Below are 14834 nucleotides of genomic sequence, written 5' to 3'. Positions count from 1 at the left end.
TCAAGTCCCACATGAAAACACATCTCTCCCACCCTCCTATCCTGAGGACCCAGAAACCCAGCACGAGCTTCCCCACTCCTGCCCCATCCCAGGCCAGAGGCTCTAGGCAGGCTTCCTCCACTTCTAATCTGGTCAGAGCGTGGGACCCATCAGCCTGGCCCCAGGATTTGCCCAGCATGTAGAGGAAGGGGGAGGAGAAGCCTGAAGCCTGGATGGACGCTGCCTTCAGGCAGTTCACAATCTAGCTGAGAAAAATAAAGAGAACACACACAATAGTGCGGGCACGAAGCAACAACAATGGTGACACCTATCAAAACCTTTAATAGGGCTTCCCCTGTACCAGACAGTGTTTTAATTGTCGTATATATTAACTCGGTTAATATTCACAACAATGCTATGAGGTAGCTACAATCATCCCCATTCAACAGATGAGGAAAACTGACGTCAAGAGAGGTAAATTCACCCAAGATTCCAGAGCAAAAGAGAAAGAGTTGGAATTTGAACCCTGCATTCAGGCCCCAGACTCTTGGTATAGAAGGCGCTAACGAATCTTCCCCCTAGCTCTGCATGGAATCACGACAAACCATCTCTACACACTTAGACACCCCACCCACCAGGGTGTCATCTGATCCTCTCAACAGCCTATGCAGTAGCCAGGACCCACATTATTGGCCCTATTTTCCAGATAAAGAAACTGAGGTTCAGGAAAGGTAAGCCATGGGCTGAAGATCACACCCACCTTGCACGCAGAGCCGGGTGTACCCAGGTCTTCAGACTCCCATGTGCCAGGCCTTTGCTTTTCTCCTTCACGCGCTGGGTCCACAGCGGATACAGGAGGAGCTCAGAGAATGACCAAGAGCAGAAGGCCTCGTTGCTTGATCCAGGTCTCCTTCCTGGATCTCCTCCGTACTGAAAAACACGGGGATTAAATGACATAATGTTTGCATTTTGATTTAGAATATTTAAGCAAGGGGGGAAGCATATGTATTTTTTCACACACATATATGTATATGTGTGTCTATATATATTAGACACACACACAAAGTTAGCAAATATAATGAACAAAAGATGCCAGACACAAAGCAATACTGACTGTGTTGTCCCATTATATAATTTTTTAAAGGCAAAATGAATCTGTGATGTTAGAAGTCATTGCAGGTCAGGCAGAGTGGAGGGCGTGAGAGCTGAGTTCTGTTTCTTGGCTGGGTCAGGCTTACAGATGTGTTCACGTTGTGAAAACCCAGTGAGTTGTGCACACAAATTTGTATACTTGACTGGATGTATGTTTTAAACGTCAATAAATTTACCCTAAAATGCCCCCCGTGCACACATGCCCACGCACACGCACGTGTGCATGAGCGGGAGAGAGATCTGAATTGTGATATATGTGAGAGGGAGAATGATCTGAGCCACATATGATCCTCCACTGATAATTTCCTAGAAGACGACGCAACGTGAGCTACGGCCTCAAGCCTGAGTTTTCCAAACAAGTTTGAATGCTACCCTCAGGGGGAAGTTGTTTTGTTTGCATTTGCCTTACTCAGGAGACACAAATCATGGGCTACAGCCAGAGAATAAAAATCTAGCTTTCAGCTGATCACCCTGGTAGAGGATGGAAGGGAGGGGGAAGAGCCCAGCGTGGAGACTGAGAGGAGAGAGGTGGGGGGACCGCAGTGGGCGAGGGCCTGGGAGGGCAGCGTCCACGTTCAATGCTCCCACCCCCGCCCCCGCCGGGCAGTCCCCAGCACACCAACCGTCTGGGGCATGCTCACGTGGAGGGGGCAGATGTGCACAGACTCACAGACACCCCAAGTACGACACACACAGAGGGGGCAGGCGCTGCCAGCACCCCTACTGAGCACCCCCTGGGTGTCAGCACACCCCGCCCCGGCACCCCTGTGGATCAGCTACTGTGGGTCACTGAGCGCATGGGCTGCCACGGGGACCCGCACCCCTAAAGACACACAGAGCCCAAGGAGCGGTGGCCCTGTTATCTGCCCAGTGAGCACATCGTGCGATTGCCTGCCTCGGACAAGAAGCACCTGAGAGGTAGGGGATGTTCCTGGAAGGAAGGAAGGGAGGGAGGGAGGGAAAGGGGGAGGAAAGAAGGAAGGAAGAAAGGAAGGAGGCAGGGAAGAAGGGACACCACTGGTTTTTCTTTGGAGGCAACTGAGATGTTTCAACAGCCCTAGGTGTGCGGGCGAAAGACAAGGTTTGAGTTCTGGCTCTGCTACTCAGAGCTGCAAACCCTTGACAAAATCATTTCATCTCTATACGCCTCGTTCACTCATCTGCAAAGTGGGGCAGAGAATGCTGATGTGTGCACAGCTCAGTGCTCAGAAAGGGCCATGGGCTTAGATGAGAGAGGCCTGGGTTCCAATCCTGGCTCTGCTGCCTGAGAGCCAGGGGACCTTGGGCAGTTATTGAACCCCTCCAAGCCTCACTTTCCTGCCTTGTGATGTGGTGACGATGATAACACCAAGACCTCAGGGCCATGGTGAGGATTATGCATGCATGCATTCATCTAAATATCTGTCCACTGTCTATTTATTTATACTCTGCTTATTCCCAAAAGGATTGCTGTAGCTATGGGGAAGATTCAGTGAAACAACACACAGGAAGGGCCTGACACATGGTTGGCTGACAGCACCGCATCCCTTTCTCTGCCTACCTCACAGGGTTGGGTTGAGGCTCCAGTGGGATAATGTTTCTGAAAATGTCTTGCAAACTAGGGAATTCGATACACATGACAGCTAGAGAAAGTGGAAAAGAAAGGAAGGATTTGGGGAAGCTGAGGCAGGAATGGACATCCAGCCACCTCACAGAGGAAGAGCTTGGGTTCTTGGAGCACTGAGGGTGCCCACCCACCACCAGCTAGGGGCCCATGTGCTTAATACATAAAGCAACTCTAGGAGGAGCCGTGGCTACAGGGTCCTGTAATGTCAGAGCTAGAAGGAACATGAGAGATCATAGGGTACAACCCCACCTCCCTACCCCATTTTACACATGTGGGAACCGAGGCTCAGAGAGGGAAACGGGCTTGCCTCACATCATCCAGGGCAGCAGAGGCAGAGCTGGGACCAGACTCACTTCCCGATGCAAAGTGCAGAGCACCGTTTCCACTGCCCCACGAACCTGGTGCGTTTCTCCTCACTCTGGTCTGGGGCACTCCGAAGCAGGTCTGCAGGAGCCTCACTTCCTGGGGTGAATTCTGGTAGCTCAAGGCAGGAAGGTTTGCTCCCTCCCCTGGTAAGTGTGCCTGGGGCCCCACCCGGATGACACACCCAGGGGCTCCTGAGCAGTGACTATAGCCAAGAGCAAACATAGAGCCTTATTGTTAGGGACATCGATTGCTGCACTGGGTTGGGCATTTATTTATCATCACAGCTATTTCTTTTCATCAACAGAAGGCAAACATTCCCCACCCCAGTAACTGGAAGGCTACTACGTGTACCAGAGGATGGCTGATGTCTCTTGAGGCCGAGTTGGGAGCAGAACGAAGCTACTTACATGGTCCTTCCATCCGATCCAATTCAGGCAAGGGTAGGAGGGACTCAGGCCCGACCTACGGGAGAACTGCCCACACCGTCAGGACCCAGAGGCTGCGTTACTCAATACCTTCAAAAGCTGTGGGGTGGGATCGGGAGCCAGAGCTTGTTCTATTCCTCTCTTTGCCTCTCAACTTTTGGCAAGATACTAAACCTCCGCCTTGGTGTGATCACCTGTAAAATATTAGGGGCTGTAAGGATTAAACAGAAGACATGTGAAAGCAGCTAGCATAGTGCCTGATATATGGGTGCTCAATAAACAGTCCTGGATCTGTGTCTGAGAGCATGGTGAACCCGTATCCGCAGATGAAACCATCAGGCCACAGCGGCTCCATACATTACAAGGTGGATCTGAGCTGGGTTGCCCCTTCTGGGGGAGGATAGTAGCCTGGCCGTAATCTCGCTTGGCGCCAGGGAAATAAACCTGGTGGCCTTCTCAGTCTATGCCAGTCTCCTTATTTAGCTTTCGTGCCAACGTTCCCGTCTTTCTTTTGGGCCCAGAGTTGGAGCCCTGCGCCTCCACCCATCCCATCCTCAGGCTCTCTCTCTCCTCTCCCCTTGGGACACACCTTCAGTCCCTTCTCTTCCCCCACCAGCCCTGTCTTTCCCGTGGGAGGCCTAGGTTTCTTCTTGCTCCCATTTCAGAAGATCCAACTTCTCTGGGATTTTTTTCCCCCAGCAAAGGTAGGAGGGATTTCATTGGGACCGTTAGCAGAAAGCTCTGGGAAGGGCAAGTTCCCAGGTAGCTTTATCTAACGAGGGAGGGCCGAGCAGCTGGAGTCTGAGGTGGAGGTGAAGTTTGGATCCGAGGGATGTGGTGAGCAGGTCCTGTGGGGCAGAGCAGCGGAAATGCTCTTTCCTCCGTGGCTTCCTCCCAAGGGCCCCCAGCAGGCCCGGGGCCCTTGGGAGGAGGCCTTCACCCGCAGCCTCGCCCAGGCTGTCTGCGGCTTGGGGGAAGGGCTTCTCATTTTCCAGATTCTTGACTCTCATCTTGTAATGGATCATTTGTTACTTCCAGCAAAATGCCTGGCAACAGCTCTGGGGATGGGAACCAAAGACTCGAACTCAACTGTTTGGTTTGACCTCAACAGACTGTGAAAGCTGGACAGGATGCCCAGGCAACACAGAGACCGGTCCTCCTTCCAAAGCAGCACAGGAGTTCTGCGGGGTGATAAAAGAAAATGCTAGTCGATAAAACGACTCTATTTTCAAGTAAGTTTGGAAAAGACTGACTTCAGTGGATTTCTCTACTCAGGACTTCTCCCAGGCTTTTGTAGGCCAGTGCAAATTATGAATGTCCAGGATGCATTTTCCAAAAGCGTCCCTTGGAAATAGTGATTCAGCCAGCCCTTTGGCATTATGGTGAGGAAACCGAGGCACAAGGTTCTAGGGACAGAGCCACCAGTGAGTCAAGGTCTCACGACCTCAGGGTCTATGCACCGTCTCTGACCCCAGGATTAAGCTGGCTCACCGTTTTCTGGTTTTGTTTTTGCCTTGTAATCGGGGGCAGGAGGTAGTGGGAATAGAGTTTATTTATTTAGGTGTATTTTACGTGCTCTGAAGGACAGAACTAGGGCCAGTGGGTAGAGGTTCCTGTTGAGTGGAATTTCAACTCCACCCAAGTTAAGAACTTTAAAATAATTAGACCTGTCTGGACGCGAACTGAGCCAACCCATGAGGTAATGAGTTTCCCACCACTGGAGGGGTCCAACCCACGGCTGACTGACCACTGGGTGGGGTAACAGATGGCTCCCAAAAGATACGTCCGGGTCCACATCCCTGGATCCTCGGAATGTGGTCTTATTTGGAAAAAGGGTCTTTGCAGATGTGATGAAATTAAGGATTTCAACACGAGGAGGTCATCCTAGATCATCTGGATGGACCCTAAATCCAGTGACAAGTGTCCTTATAAGAGTGGGGCAGAGGGAGATCACACACACACAGGAGAAGCCGACGTGAAGACAGAGCAGAGACGGATGCGCTGAGGCGACAGAACGCCGCAGCTGCCAGGGCCGGGAAGAGGCCCTGCCACACCTTGCTTTTGGACTTCAGGGCTCCAGGACTGTGAGAGAATAAATTTCTGTCATTTTAGGCCAGCAAGTTTGTGGTAATTTGTTACAGTAGCCACAGGATAAGGGTTAGGGATGCTGGCAAGGGCAGATAAGCACAGATGGGCAAGGGAGGCTTCCCCGAATGACCCTCGGGCCTCTCCTGACCCTCTGCCCAGCGGTCATCATGCCTCCAGGACACCTGTGACTCGGGAACTGGAAAGCTGTGCCAGGATTTCCCACCTGCCCCGGGAAGGGGGAGCCATCAGGGTCTAAGGCCTGAGCCAGTGGGGACAGCTTAGTGGCCGAACCCTGGCTGGTGCTCCCCACGGCCCCCAGCAAAGGCCCCCACTTTGGTGTCTTCAGCAGAGTGTCCCTTAAATTCAAAGAACCTATAAGCATCTCTACTAAGTGATCAGATGGCCTGTCAGATGGGGGCCCACGGGAGCTTCTGCGTCAACCAAGCAGGGTCTGCCCTTGGGTCCCCTGCCTCAGTGACAGAAATCAGTTCCCCCCAACACACACACACACACACGCACACACACACGCATGGAAGGAGGGCCAGGCACGCACTCCGAGGACAGCCTGTTCCCTCACTGCTCCACGCATGCACGTCTACACGCACGCAGGGGCCCTGTGGCAACCGCCTCTCTGCTCCCGAGACAAGTGATAACACGCCTGCCGGCCCATCTCTTCTTGCTTCAGTCCCTGGCAGAGTAAGACCCAACCCAAGTTGCAGGGCACAGCAGGATAATTGCCAGGTAAAGGAGGCGGCTGAGGTTTGACTGTCTCAGCAACAATCTGGGGAGACCTGGGGACAGGAGAGAGGGGGACTGAGGCCAGTGCCCCCCCTCAAAGCACCTGACTGCCCCCAAGACCTGCAGCCATCTGCACAGCCAGTGTCGGCTGCTTTGTCCCTACAGCCGAGAGCCCAGCCCGCCGGGCACCTCCTGGCTGGCTGCCGCCTGCCTCCTTGGGGGGCAGGATGAGCTCTGCCCACCTGGGCGAGCCAGGCGGGGTGCTTGGCAGGAGCCCCAAGCCCGGCACACCTGTGCATGTGGCGGCCTAGCTCATGCAGAGCCCAGCTGGCCTTGGGGGTGAGGAGGGTCCCCCCTGCCCAGCTGCAGTCACAAGAGGACACCCAGCTCCCCCCTAGCTCCCACCCCACACACCCAGGAACCCGGGATCTGGTCTCAGAGGCAGCCTCGCTTTACTTCCTGGTTCCCTCTTTCCACTTTCCAAATCCTCTACAGACTTACCCTAAACACGAGAGGGAACATGGCATTCTCCCCTCTCTAGGTCACAGACGCTTTGGTAACTGCGCCTGCGGGCGCTGTAAATGCTTGCAGGCTTTTTTGCTCAGCTGGGCCAGGGGTGGGCTGAAGCCAGCCCCCAGCACCCCACCCCACCCCGCCCCCGCCCCGTCCTCGATTGCCTTCTACCCCTCCTGTCACCACCCTAATTTCAGGCTCAACTGTGCGCGTTTAGGGCTTAATTAAACTCTTGTCTCGCTTTCAGAAGAGACATTTTCTGCCCCAGGGAGTTGCTACCGAGCTTTGTGAGGAAGGCAGGTCTGAGCAGGCTCTCAGGTGAAGATCTGCCTGGTGGGAGAAAAAACATCGCCTCCTAGAAGCTGCGGAGCTGTGGCCAAAGGGGAACCAGCAGGGCAGGAGGTGGGAGGCAGGGAGGCCCCAGCCTTGGCAGTGAGGCCGCCCCCCGGCACGGGGGGCCTCGCTGCCTCCGCAGCAGCCATTGCGTGCAGCACTCAATTATTGCAGGTCACGCTGTCCAGGTCACACTGTTCCCGTGCCCGCCCTGCCCTGCCCTGCCCAGCCAGCAGCAGCCTCCAGCGCCTCCCGCCCACTGCTGGCCGCACCCTGGACTCAGCATCCGAGATTCCTCCCTCGGGGCCAACGCCCCACCCCCAACCCAAGGGGCCTCGGGAAGAGGAAAAGGGCCCAGCGAGTGGGCTCTGTGATCCAGGCCCTCAACCCAGGTCGGGCCTGCCCAACACTGGTTCCAGGAGGGACTCTGTGGTATGGAACTTTCTAGAGAAATGTGTCTCAGGGAGAGGCCTGGGTCTGCCCCTTACTACTTAGGTGCCTTGAGATTACTTCCTCTTTCTGAGCCTCAGTTTCCTCATCTGTAGATTGGGAGTGCTCATATACCTCTCCCACAGGTGGGGAGGGGAATTGAAAGAGACAACACAGGAGAGAAAGCATTTTGTTAACTTGGGTAAAAGGCTGGGTCTTCCCTGGTGGCGCGGTGGTTGAGAGTCCGCCTGTTGATGCAGGGGATGTGGGTTCATGCCCCGGTCCGGGAGGATCCCACATGCCGCGGAGCGGCTGGGCCCGTGAGCCATGGCCACTGAGCCTGTGCGTCCAGAGCCTGTGCTCCGCAACGGGAGAGGCCACAACAGTGAGAAGCCCGCGTACCATTAAAAAAAAAAAAAAAAGACTGTACAAATATTAGGAAGTATTTCTATCAACATTAAGCAGGCAGTGAGCAAAACCACTGCTGGACCTGCATTCCCACCTCCACCCCCCAGCCCCGCTGAATATCACTCCACGGTCCTCTTCCCACCCCGCGCCCTGCCCCCGACCCGTTCTACCCTGTGAGCACCGTGTCCCCTGCACAGCCCCCCACCCCGCCCCCATCTCCTCCATTTCTTTCCTCCAGCCTTCAAAGCCCCCTCAGGCGTTCCCCACAGACGTTACCAACAGGGAAACTGAGGCAAGGAGCAGGAAGACCCTTGTCCAGACCACACAGCTTGTTTGTGGGGGCCAGTGGTCGGAGCCTGGTCTCCAGACACCTTGCTCGGGCCCAAAGGTCCCGCTGCTGTCACTGGGATGAATCTGCTTTATAACAAACTCTTTGGGCTCCTGTGAGGCAATCATTAAAAACAGACAAGATTCTGGGGAGCGTGGCTCTGAGTCAGGGTCTCGGGGACTGTCAGAGCTGGAAGGGACCTCAGAGGTCAACCCCCTTGGAGAACTGGGCCCCAGAGAGGGGGCCTAGCTGCCCAGTCACACGCCCTGGCTTCAAACTCTCCCTGGCCTGTGCCGGTGGGAAGGGACACCCTCAGCCCTCTGTCCCAGGAAGCCCGGTCCTGCCCAGAGGGTCCCCCAGGCAGGACATGGGAGGCTGCCCTAGAGGCCTGGAGGGAAGCCCATGGGCCACCGTCCCCAGGTGATCCCAGGTGACCATGGTGTTTATATCTTCTGAGAGCTTCCTTGTGGGATGAAAAAGAGCCCAGGACAGGAGGCTCTTCATCTTCCCCTGGGAGGACCTGGGTGCTGCCTCAGAGCACTTCAAAGCCCTTCCTGCCATGGTCTCATTCAGCCTCGCCTGAGCGCTGGGGTAGGGAGGGAGTCAGGGCTGGGGAACTCTGAGGACTTGAGGGTGGTGGGGGAAGGGAGAGGTTGTCGAAGAACATGACTTGTCCAAGGTCACACCATTGAGCAAGTCACTTTTCCTCTGCGTACCTCAGATTCCCCATCTCTAAAATGATATCTAATAATGCCTCATGCTCCCCAGATGACTTGTGGCCCGTATTGTTGACAATGAGGGCACAAGCATGTTGCTTGGTCCATGGCAGGTGAGCATAAATGGTGGCTTCTTCAACAAGCCAGTTTTCTCACTTGTGAAATGGGAGCAATATGCCTACCTCACAGGTGGGGTGCGATCAAATAACACAAGTGCCTTGAACAGGGCCTTGGCACATACCAGGCGCCCTGTCAATGTTACTTCTCTTCCCAAATCACTGGACCAAACTACCAAAACCCATGCCTATGGACCTCCTCCTATGTTCCCAAGTGTCCCCAGAACTCAGTGGTCCAGACTCCCCTGGCCACCACTCCAGGGCTCTGGCAGGTGAGAGGCTCTGCCACTGTCCCGTCAGTCTCGTTGCAGGGCTGGGCTGGAGCCCACATTTTCTGAACCTTTCTTGGGGCCGGGGGCTGTGAGTTCTAGCCCTCATGGCGCTGCCGACTTACTGTGTGGCCTCAGGCCTACCTCCTGGATTCTCTGTTTCCCCATCAGTAAAATCAGGCTAATGACCATCAGCCTCCTGCCCTGGGGTGTAGTGAGAATTAATTAAGGTTTGTAAGAGGCTTTGAGATCATGGATGAAAGGCCCTGGAGAAGGGCAGAGTGTTGTTATCCATTATTAGTACTGTTATATTGCATCCAAAGACCTCACAGTCTCTTACAGATGGTAATTAGTACCTTGCAGGGGTGTTTTGAGGGTGATTAGTCCCATTTCACATTTGGGAAAACCAAGGCACAGAGAGAAGTGAAGTCAGAGCAGGATGGAAAAGGGAAGAGCGGGCCCAGCATTCCTAGAATCTATTGCCACCCTGGCTCTTGTATCCTCAGCCCCCAGGGTACACTTGAGCATCTTCCTTAGGACCAAGCAGCCAGGGTCCACGAGAGGCTGGTGAGGTGCCTCCTCACCTGTTCCCCTGACTCTTCCCTCGGGGAAACCCATCCCCAGTCTGGCTGGGCAGCAGAAGCTGGCGCTGAGGGGCCTGGAAGAAAAGCCGTAGCAGGATATGAAAGCAGAGGGCACGACAGGACGGGGAGAGTGGAGACCCAGGGCAGCCCACTGCTTTGGGGTGCTGGGCACAGATGCTCCCTTTCACGCTTAGCTCCCCAAACTCCTCCTGTCGCCTTGAGGGTGGGATCGTATCAAGTTCCAGTGAACCAATGCCAGTCCAGCCTTCCAAGCTCTCTCTCCAAGGGCATTCAAGAAGGTGAAGAAGCATGAGGCTCTAAGACTAACGAGGCGGGTGTTTCTGGGCTGTCAGTCCATTGAGGACTCATTGGACTAGAGAGCCCCCGCCTGCCTTTTCTGGGGGAGGCCTGTTTGTTTCCTGGAGACAATCAGGAGGCCCCGGTGCTTGGGGTTGGCTCCCTGGTGCCCTGCTATGTGGATATGGTAAAAATTTTTTCTTTTTTAAGTGTCCCAGAGCTGGTAGTTTGAAGGCAAGTTGCACTAGTTTGCAGAATAAGCCATGATTTTTAAGTACATAAAGTAACATCAGTGCTTTAACGTAGCAAACTACAGAGGTGTTCCACAGCAAACCCAGACTGAGAGCACGAATCCCCAACAGGGCTGCCATATTGCACAACTGCAGGCACTTTTCCTGCTCCTCAACCCCACTCCCTAGGAACCAGAGCACCGAATGAGGGACACTGGTATTCAGGGACGTGCTGTAAATGTTTAATAACAAGCTCTCAGAAAACAAAACAAACCCAAAACACTTGACATGTAGTGTTTGCCAATTTCAGTGGTATAAATACTATGGCTGACTTCAAGCTACTGACGTGACATCGACCAGCTGACCCAATTCTCGAAACTCTGACAGTCGGCTCTCTTAAGCTGGTTCACACCAGCTTAAGATGCACACTGCCATCCCTTGAGACCGTTTCCCCAAGGAGAGAGGGAGCTAATTGGTACCACAGGGAAGGAACTGGGAGGTCCCTCTCACCCAAAGTCGTTCCTTCATCGATTGTTTTGTCACCAGAAATTCCTATGAAACCTTCAGTTCCAATAGAGCCGTGACATAGATGGAGAGGAGGGGGACTGGGGTACCTGCTCCGGGGATTGTATTTCTAGGGCTGTTTCCCTGGGTGTTTCCTTGAGGAGTGGCGGCAAGCTGCTAAGGAAATGGGCATAAGATGGGCAGGTTTTGTGAAGGGATGGAATTATAAGGGGTACAGGTAATTGTCAAAGTGAGAGGCCTCAGGATGGAGGCTCTGGCTGGGAACCTGAAGCACAGCAGTTTTGAGACTCCCCTGCCTCCAACTCAACAATAAGGGGCACGAGAAGCCTTTTGAAATGACCTATACTACTCAAAGAAATGAGAGAAGCTACTGCATCCATGAACTAAGAACAAGATGATATTTTAAAAGGTGACATTGGAACATAAAAGAGCTCTTTGAAATTAATCTGATAGAAAACCTTGAAAAAATCTAACAGAAAAGTCAGAAGATAAAGTCGAGAAACTTTCCCAGAAAACTGAGTAAAAAAAGCCAAAAACTTAGGAAAGAGGAAAAGTAAAAGATAAAGAGAATTAGAGAGTGGATCCGAGAGCTCCAACATTTGCTTGTCGGTAATCTCAGAAAAAGATAATGGAGAAATTTAAGGGAAGAAATAATCAAAGAAATAACAATACAAAAAAATTCCCAGCACTGATAAAACGGGTGACCAGTATGAAAGGACCTACCAAATGCCTCACATGATAGGTGAGGAAAGACCTACACCAAGGACCATCATTGTCAATTTTCAGAATGGAGAGAAATAAAAGAACCTAAAGACTTCCAGGGTGGAAAAAAAAGCAGGTCACATGCAGAGGATCAGGAATTCAAATGAAACCAGATTTCTCAACAAAGCAAAACGACAAGGGAGCTATGTTTTTAAAATTATGAAGGAAAACAGTCTTTAACCAATACATGGTTAAACTAAAAACTAAGTGTGAAGATAGAAAAATATATACAAAAACTAGATATGCAAAATCTTCAGACATGCACATCTCAAAAAAAGTTTACCTCCTATGACTCCTTTCACTGGAAGCTGTTATTTGAGGTACTTTCCCCCAAAACAAGGTGAAAAGGGGAAGAGCTAGGAAACCGGGAATGGAAACAGGTGAGTGGTGAAGAGACATCTCAGATGATAGCTGTGTCACAGTCGTGGAGAACAATCTATCCAGACCAGAGCCTAAGGCCTCTAGGAGGGGTGTCCGTCCCATGGGTGGTAAATCACAGACCTGACCTGTTACCCAATGCACTGTAGTGAGGGGAGTTTTACTCTCTGTCTCAAGGTTAGATGAACCATATTGCAGTGTGTTAAGAATAAATGCTAAGGATGGATGAAAAGATGTTAGGGGAATTAAGAGAGACCCTTCATGATGTCCTATAATTTCTCTGAAAAAACGGAGTTAGGTCATCTGACAAAAGGGGAGGGAGACACAGATGGGGGCCTGAGCCAATGGCGAAAGTTTAGAGATTCTGTGTCAGGAATGAAGGGGGCAGTTAACCAGGAGCAAAAGTGCTCCTGAGCGTCGGGTACCACACGTTTGCCCCTGTCAGTAGAGCCGTGTGGGAGCTGGTGTCTGCACCAGGACTGGGTGTGAGGTTTATTCCCTGATCATTTATTTTGAAAAAACTTCAAACCTATAGAAACATTCCAAGAACAATACAAAGAATATCTATATCCCCTTCATCCAGATTCTCTGATAAACATCTTACCACATTTGTGCTCTCTCTCTCTATTTGTGCCTCTGTCTCTCTCTCTCCCTCTCTCTCTTTTCTTTTTTTTTCTTTTTTGCGGTTCGCGAGCCTCTCACTGTTGTGGCCTCTCCCACTGCGGAGCACAGGCTCCGGACGTGCAGGCTCAGCGGCCATGGCTCACGGGCCCAGCTGCTCTGCGGCATGTGGGATCTTCCTGGACCAGGGCACGAACCCCTGTCCCCTGCATCGGTAGGCGGACTCTCGACCACTGCGCCACCAGGGAAGCCCTCTCCCTCTCTCTTCATACATATATATACATCTGCCTTTTTCCGCCTGAACCATTTGATAAGAACTTGTAGACAGGTTGCCCCATGACCCCAAAATACTCCAGTTTGTACTTGCCCCAAACAACACCCTCTCCTCATTACTATCATTCAACCCTCCAAATTAGGAAATCAAAATTAGTTTAAAGCTATCCTTTAATCCATGGACCCCATCCAAGTTTCTCCCACTGTCCCAACAATGCCTCATTTGCCTTTCTGGTCCAGGATCCAAGTCAGGATTCTGAGCGGCATTTAGTTGCCATGTCTCATTAGTTTCCTTCAATCTGGAACAGGTCCATCCTTCCCTGTCTTTCACGACCTTGACAGTCTTAAAGAGTACAGGCCATTCAGTCTGAGGATGTCCCCCAATGTGAATCTTTCCAGTGTTTCCTTGTGTTCACTCTCAGGATGTGCACTCTTGGCAAGAATACCACAGAAATGGGCTTCCCTGGTGGCGCAGTGGTTGAGAGTCCGCCTGAAGATGCAGGGGACGCAGGCTCGTGCCCCGGTCCGGGAAGATCCCACATGCCGCGGAGCGGCTAGGCCCGTGAGCCATGGCCGCTGAGCCTGCGCGTCTGGAGCCTGTGCTCCGCAACGGGAGAGGCCACAACAGCGAGAGGACTGCATACCGCAAAAAAAAAAAAAAAAAAAGAATACCACAGAAATGATGCTGTGCTCATATCAGGACATCACATCTGGGCACATGTTACTGACCTGTCTCACCAACAGTGATGTTAACCTTGATCACCAGGTCAGGTTGGTGGCTGCCAGGTCTCTCCATCATCAACTCACCATCTTTTTCTTTGCCTTTGATAAGTATGTTGTGGGGAGATACTCCAAGACTACACCAATATCCTGTTCCTCATCAAATCTCCGCCCACCAGCCTTAGCATCCTTTGATGACTCCAGCCTTATTCAACAACTAGGAAGGTTGCCAAATGGTGAATATCTATTTCCCTCACTCGTTCTATACATATAGTTGGCATTCTACTGTAAGGAAGAGTTTTCCGTTCTCCATCATTTATTCATTTATTCCCTTATATCAGTATAGACTCACGGATTCTTATTTTAATCAAAAGGTTGTAATCTGTTACCATCACTATTTATTTTGATGCTCAAATTGTCCCAGATTTAGCCTTCCGGCAGATTCCTGTGTCATTTTGACATGTGCCCATTATTCTTTGACTGTTTCCTTAGTTTCTGGCACAAAAAGATGTTTTAAACTCATCTTGTAGTTTTCCTGTTCTAGCCCTGGGATCAGCTATTAACTCTGGTTCCTTTTAGTGGAGAATGATATTTTTTTTAAAACTAAGAAGTGGGCTCTTGACGGCTTATTGCTACTGGGTTATCATTGCCTCTAGGCAATTGCCTCTAACCAATAGCACTGATTGTCTGTTCCAGAATAATGTTAAAGAACAGTGGCAAATCCTGGCACCCTCTTCTTGCGCCTGACCTTGATAGCAATATCCCTGATGTTTCAGCATCACGCGCGGCGCTGTCTATTGGTTTGACATAGATATTTTAAAACCACATTAAAGAAGGATCCTTCTATTTCAATTTTACTAGGAGTTTATTTTTTTTATTTTATTTTATTTTTTGCGGTACGCGGGCCTCTCACTGCTGGGGCCTCTCCCATTGCGGAGCACAGACTCCGGATGCGCAGGCTCAGCGGCCATGGCTCAC

Source organism: Leucopleurus acutus, assembly GCF_964270905.1.
Source record: "Leucopleurus acutus genome assembly, chromosome: 12".
Classification (NCBI taxonomy): domain Eukaryota; kingdom Metazoa; phylum Chordata; class Mammalia; order Artiodactyla; family Delphinidae; genus Leucopleurus; species Leucopleurus acutus.
This window is presented reverse-complemented; position numbering follows the sequence as displayed.